Genomic DNA, 7,026 nt, shown 5'->3' with positions numbered 1-7,026 from the left:
AGCTTACATGTCCCGTGGAGATAGGCTTGAGGCCGATCCATGTATTTGTATTGTGTTTCTTATTTTGTTTCTTCTTTTTTCCTATTGTATCATATGGTACCGGATCCTATGCAACAATTAGTATCAGAGCAAGATGGTACCAGAGCATAGATTGCGGTGGTGGTGATCAAGATAGAAGATTGAGAAGGCAAGCACAGTCAAGATGGAGATTAATAGATTTGATGGAAAGAGCAATTTCTCTTTGTGGCAGGCAAGGATGAAGGACGTGCTCATCCTGCAAGGGTTTATCGATGCTCTCTTGTGCAAAAAGAAGTTGACTACCATGGAGGTACAAAATTGGAGACGGCTCTAAATACAGGCAGTGAGTATAATCTGCTTATACCTAGCGGATGAGGTAGTGATTCATGTGCTTGACGAGACTTTTTCGATGATACTATGGTCGAAGCTCGAGGAGTTGTACATGACGAAGTCTCTCACCAATATCTTATTTCTCTAGAGGCAGTTCTACCAGCTGCGGATGACTAAGGGATAAAGCGTGCAGGAGTATCTCAGTCACTTTCAAAAGATTCTCATCGACCTCCTCAACATTAACGAAAAAGTTGAGGAGAAGACCAGAGCACTGGTCTTGCTAGCATCATTTCTCTCTTCATGTGAGTCTTTGGTGATTGTTTTTCTAATGGAGAAGAGCACCATCAAGATGGACGAGGTCACTATGACGATTCTCCAGAATGAGGTTCTCAGGAGGAAGAATCCAGCTTCAAGCTTAAGTGGCGGCAGCTCAGCTTTAGTGATTTCTGGAGGAGCAGAAGGCGGCAGATGGAGTGACAGGAGATCACGATGAGGACAGTTTAAGTCCTGGATAAGAGACTTGAGCAAGATCAGATATTACCGATGTGATGAGTTGGTGCATATAGCCAGAAATTGCCTTCAACTCAGGAATCGGACGAAGGCTACTACAACGACGGCCAATAGCGAGTCAGAGGATGATGTCCTAGAGATATCTAACAAGGTATCTACTTCTTTCCAGTAGTGAATTTTAAATTCTGCATGCACCTATCATGTATATTGCAGAGAGAAATAGTTTGACTCTCTGGAGAGCAATAAGAGCATAGTTTATCTGTCGGATGGATCGAGCTGTGCGATCAAGATATTGGGACAGTCAGCTGAAGAACATATGATGGTGCAGTGAGGAGATTGGAGGAGGTCCGATACATATCCGATTTTAAATAGAATCTTATCTCATTGAGCATACAGGTTCGAGAGGACGGTAGCTGGTGGAGGAATCCTAAAGGTGTTGCACGGTGATAGAATTATTTTGAAGGAGAAAAAGAGGATGAGAGGATATTACTATCTAGTGGGGAGCCCAATATGAGGTGGAGCTTCAGGAGCTAAGAGGAGTCCAAAGCGAGGTGGAGCTCCAGATGGAGGTGGATCGGGCACTAGATGGAAGACTCGGAAGGATGAGAGGTGACATCGCAGAGTGAAGTTCCTATTGCCGCAGGAGACTTCTCTGAGCAGATCTTTAGTCAGAGTGGACACAGCCCATGACAAAGGTGGGATCGAGCGGCCTGGCTCGACTCTCACATTTGCCCATTCATGAGACAGCAGGCATGCCCCAGGGTATGGGGGTGAGATGGATCACAGGCACTCAGAGATAGGTGGAGGTCAAATATCGAGTCGAGATAGAGATTGTTGACATTTGATACCTCAAGATTCGATCTATATTGAGCTCACAGTGAGATCCAGGATGATGAACGGAGTCCAATGAGCCCAAGAACAATCCAAACGGAGTCCAAACGGTGAAGATATGTGTGAAAGAAGATTGGAGAATGTGACATGGTGCACGGGGCAGCGGCAGCTGAGTGCGGGCTGGCCCCGCCGGTGGCAGGCCGATCAGGCTCGACGGACATACGTGCGCGTGCAGGCACATGCGGCCTAGTGCACAGGTGGGCCCAGCATGAGTGCACATGCGGGCCGACCCAACGTGCGCAGGCACCTAGGCCCAGCACCCCTATGCGATCCACCGTGGACCGTGGGGTGCTGGGAGATCTATGCAAGCTGCGTGGACCGAACACGTGGTCCAGAAGAGTTTTTACGCAATCCGACGGTCCAGATCGTATCCGATCATGATCAAATAGTTAAAACTCAATTCGAACATAATCAGGCATGATCAGAGGCTATTTTGTATGATCAGACAGCTCTGGTATGAGCTGATCACGATCGGACGGTCATAGATGGTTCTAAGATTGATTGAGACTCTGTATTCCTACTGAAACAGTATTTTTAAGATTCTGAAGCCTATATAGCTCCAATTGATGAGCCATTTATTGTGTTGGAGAGCTGGTGATATCCTGAAGGTGCAGAAAGACATCAAAAGAGATTTCAGAGATCTTTGTAAGAGTTTTGGAGCTTTTCAGTGAGAAACTCTTTTACAAGGATTGAGTGATGAGTTTTTCTTGTATTGATTTTATTTTATTCTCTCACAGTGAACTTGCACGCTCCGTAGAGGTAAACTTGAGGCCGATCCATGTATTTATATTGTATTTTTTATTTTGTTTCTTCTTTTTTTTTTTGTTACACCATGTGGTACTGAATCCTGCATAAAAAAATTGATCTCCGAGGCTATCGGATCAACACTTGCTGCAGCCTTTCTCCTTCCTTCAGTTGGATGGTGTCTGAACTCCTTTTAAGTGTGCTCGAGATCAGCCCAACTCCTTTTGGGCATAGGATGTGGAAGTAGCCTACTCTTAGGTGTGTTGAATTAGGGAGAAGCATAGGAGGAAATCAGCCTAACACCTTTGGCGTGAGGGTTTGGAGAGAGTTGGAGGTGGAGGAGAGGTAGGGTTTCAGGTCTAATAGCCTTTCATAAAAGTGCCGAACCCTTTTGCAAGGGGGCTTTTTATAAATCCTAAATCCTAGCCAACTTGGGGCGGCACCCATTTGAAATCAGGTTTCAAATGGGGCATCCCACTCTCACTCCCTCCTATCTTATTCACAAAGGGCGTCGGCTGTCATTTTTCTCCATGCAAAAAAGGACGGAAGCCCATTCCCTTCGGTGACTTTTCTTCGTGCAACATTTGCACGACAAAAATGGCGTGGATGGATAAGTTCCTTTCAAGTTTCAATTTGATCTCATCAAAACAACTTGATTTGAATTTGAACCTTTCAAATTCAAAGATTAACATTTAAATCAATATTTTCAGAATCAGACCGAACATCGGACTAGAATAAAAAATGGGTCAAGCTCAACCGAGTCAACTGGTCGGCCCGATCAATTTGCCCAGGATTCTGCCATTCTGAGAGAGATAGAGTAGCTTGGGCCTTGAGGTTAGAGAGGAGGGAGAGGAGGGTGCTGTTGAGGTGGAGATCCACTCAGCGCCACATGATGAGGCATCGATGGCAAATGCCATGTTCGCACGAAGATGCTGCTGTATGGATCTCCTGGACCAATGGGTGCTCTTCTTCGGCACCATCCTCCATCGAGTGGTGGCAGCAGATACGGGCATCAGAGAGGGATGATGAGCGAAGGCCGTCGGTGGAGGGGGGAGGTGGTGGAGAGTCGTGATGAAGGTACAAGAGTTATCAAAACTCATGGTCGGGCCCCGATGGAAGACCTTCATCCAGCTGTTCAATCGGAACCCCAGACACGGTCGTGGCAGCTCATGCGGATGGGATCGTCGAGGTTTCAGTACAACCCCTTAAGTTACACCCTCAACTTCGATGAGGGCCACGACGACAGCCTCGATGGAGACAACACCGGCCACCATGATTTCTCTACTCGCTTCACCATTCCGTTGGCACTCGCTAAGTCATCCGTGGACCTCACCAGCTGGCATGCCTCTCCGATCTTCTTCGCCGCTCCAGCCGGTGGTGGGGGTCATTAAGGTCGAAAAGCATGCATTGGAGGAGTTTGTAAAGGCAACGGGATGGGAGGATTTGATGGGTGCAAGTGGCTAGAAGAATACCCCAACGGCAGTTTTTGTCCACAGATAATTAACCTGCGACTCGATCTGTTCATCACGAGCCAATCGGTTCACTGGTTCTTGTCGATTTCTTACAGGCTGAAGATCAACTGGGTCTACCCTAAGTTTTGGATTGTGATTAAAATTGGTCTCCAATCTGACCGATTGACCCGACCAGTCCAATCTGATTCTAAAAATACTGATTTAAATGGGTAACTCCCTAACCACTTAATTTAAATTTGAACTATTCAAACTTAAATTTAAATGGAACAATCACTTATCCTTATCTAAATAGGGTGCACACCTGTGGATCTCAGCCAGAAGGGGCGTATGTCCCTCCTCTCTCGAGAACACATGGAGAAAGTAGGGGAGCGCCAACACTTGGCACCCCTTCTTTCTCATCCCTTCCAACCTCTCATAAACTAATTAGAATTTGAATCAAATTCAAATTTAATCGAAGGAATTTAATTTTCAACCAACAATTGGTGCTTAAATTAAGAGCCCAACTAAATTAGGCTAAACCCTATCTGATAGAGAACCCAATCCAGGAAAAATCTGGGTCTAATCATATGCTAGCATGATTATCTTAGACCCAATTGGACCAATTGAGTCCAATTAAGTAATCCTAGATCAAAGTTGTTTGTTGTGTAATCCCATAGGTTCAATTCTATATGATAATGGGATATGTTGTGATCTCTATCAACAACATCATTGAAACTCTTTTTCATAGATCGGAACTCTTTTTAATTCAGTCAATTAGAATTATCGATCATCAAAATAATTAATTGATCCAAGAATTCATTAGTGACACCTAGAAGTATGTAGTGGTAATCCATCAGAACTAAAAAAAAAATCTTTAGGTACAATTACCATATGATTTGAGTCTTTTATCGTGAGTCCTGACAGGACCGAGGTCAAGATTAACTCATCAAATCTCATTCCTGTCATATGATAGAATCATTCGAATCAAATTCAATATGAAATCCAATAGAAACACCTTTCTATCTTTCATACTGCCATAGCCATGAATTTTAGAACTCCGTTTCATGATCTTCATAGGATTACTCCTCTTCTATCGAGATCGATAGATCCTATCTTGGTGTAACCCAATTCCTACAATGAACATACTGCAGCCAACATATACCTCAAAGTCCTGTATGGCTAGGAGACTGAGTTATGATGTGTCAAACTATAGCACTCTCAAGGTGAATGATCGATGCACCTCAGATCAGAGAACTAAGCATATAACCGTAGCTATGAACATGTCACTAACAAGAAGGTAGATATCCTTATGACTATTCATGATTGGTCATATTCAGTATCCTTATTCTTAATATGCACCTATACTTTCATTCCGATGTCTCCACACCGTAGATTCAAGACTCATCTATCCAAAGAAAATGATCATACACCAATCTTCTGGATCGATCACCATCCCCATGATGATCCTACGATCAGAAGTAATTTATGAGTTAACTATAATAACATATATCTCAAATTCTCAACTTTTGAGAATATATGCCATCATACCCATTAACCTAATGGATGATTCATAAATACTATTAAACATAATGTGAATGAAAATAATCTAATTTTATTAATATCAAAATTAATTTATAAATTATGTCCTAAGAGTATTTTACAAGTGTCGGTCAATCTGACTTCTTGGACATACATCCAACAAACTCTCACTTACACTAAAGCAAATTGGCTACAAATCTAAATCCCATCTTCTTAAAGTAGGCTTCATTCTTTTGCTAGCTCAATTGCTTTATCAGTGGGTCAGCCACATTGTCTATGATGTCGATTCTCTTCATCTCGATGCATCCTTTCTCAAGGTAATTGTGGATCGGGTGGAATTGTCATTCGATATGCTTGAATTTTTTATGAGATCTAGGCTCTTTAGCTAGGGCTATGGCACCGTTGTTGTCGCAGTAGAATGGGACGACATCTGATGGCATCATATCTAACTCTGCAATAAATTTTTTGAACTAGAATGCCTCCTTCGCAGCTTCCGACACGGCAATGTATTCTACTTCCATGGTGGAGTTTGCAATCACAATTTGCATGTAATTTTTCGAGCTGACAGCATCGCCATTGCATAAGAAGATGCTTCCTAATGTCGACTTTCGATCATCAGTATCAGACATGAAGTCTGAATCAGTATACCCCTGCACTTTAAATTCTCTATTTTTAAAGATCAGAAACATATGCTTAGTCCTTTTCAAGTACTTGAGGATATATTTTATCGAAATTCAATGCTCTTCATCTGGATTCAACGGATATCTGCTTGTGACACTCATAGCATGGGCAATATCAGGTTGCATACAAAGCATAGCATATATGATGCTTTCTATAGTCGAAGCGTAAAGGATCTTGCTCATGTGTTCAATCTCTCCCGGTGTATTGGGATATATTTTTTTGGAAAGATGAATGCCATGTCTGAAGGATACCAGATCCCTCTTGGAGTTTTTCATACTGAACCTTTTTAGTACCTCCTCAATATACATCTTTTGTGACAATCCTAACATCCTCCTATATCTATCTCTATAGACCTTAATCTCCAAAATAAAGGATGCCTCTTCTAGAGCTTTCATGAAAAACTCCTTAGATAACCAAACTTTGATCATGGTTAACATGAAAATATTATTCTCAATCAGGAGAATGTCATCCACGTACAATATGAGGAACGTGATAGTGCTCTAACTAACCTTTTTGAAGATATATGGTTCTTTCTCATTTTTGATAAAATCAAATGATTTGATTACATCATTAAAACCAAATGAGCATTCCAACTCCAAGATGCTTGCTTGAGTGGATAAATAGACTTTTGCAGTTTATAGACTTTGGGATCACTATCACTGAAAGTGAAATCAAGTAGATATTCTATATAGATATCTTCCTTAAGATATTCATTTAAAAATATCATTTTCACACTCATTTGCCATATTTCGTAATCAAAATATGCTGTAATGACAAACAGTGTGTGGATAGACTTAAGTATGGCTAAAGACGAGAAGGTATCCCGATAGTCAATACCTTCGCACTGACTATATTCTTTCAC

General features: G+C 42.1%; 1 pseudogene; it reads left to right on the top strand.

Moving 5' to 3' along the window:
• Nucleotides 1-1,836: 1,836 nt before the first annotated feature.
• On the top strand, nt 1,837-3,884 carry LOC105049815 (uncharacterized; annotated as a pseudogene).
• The last annotated feature ends 3,142 nt before the right edge of the window (nt 3,885-7,026 follow it).

This window comes from Elaeis guineensis, chromosome 8 (assembly GCF_000442705.2).
Source record: "Elaeis guineensis isolate ETL-2024a chromosome 8, EG11, whole genome shotgun sequence".
NCBI lineage: Eukaryota > Viridiplantae > Streptophyta > Magnoliopsida > Arecales > Arecaceae > Elaeis > Elaeis guineensis.
Note: the sequence above shows the minus strand (reverse complement) of the source record. Positions and strands in the feature narration are given on the sequence as shown.